Source organism: Canis aureus, chromosome 19, assembly GCF_053574225.1.
Source record: "Canis aureus isolate CA01 chromosome 19, VMU_Caureus_v.1.0, whole genome shotgun sequence".
Lineage (NCBI taxonomy): Eukaryota > Metazoa > Chordata > Mammalia > Carnivora > Canidae > Canis > Canis aureus.
Window position 1 is genome coordinate 58,827,066 of NC_135629.1, and position 201 is coordinate 58,827,266.

Sequence of the window (201 nt, forward strand, 5' to 3'; positions counted from 1 at the left end):
GGATCGAGCCACCCGCCCCTCGAGCCTCGCCGGGACACTGGGGGCCGCTCCATCGATGCCACGGAGGCCTGGGCCACGAACGCCGTGCCGAGGGGCCGGATCCCCAGGACGGGCTCGGGGTGCACAGGTTGGCTCCCACCCCGCCCCCTTTCCTGCCGCCCTAGGCCGGGTGCTTCCGCCTGGGGGCGCCCGCGCGGGGGA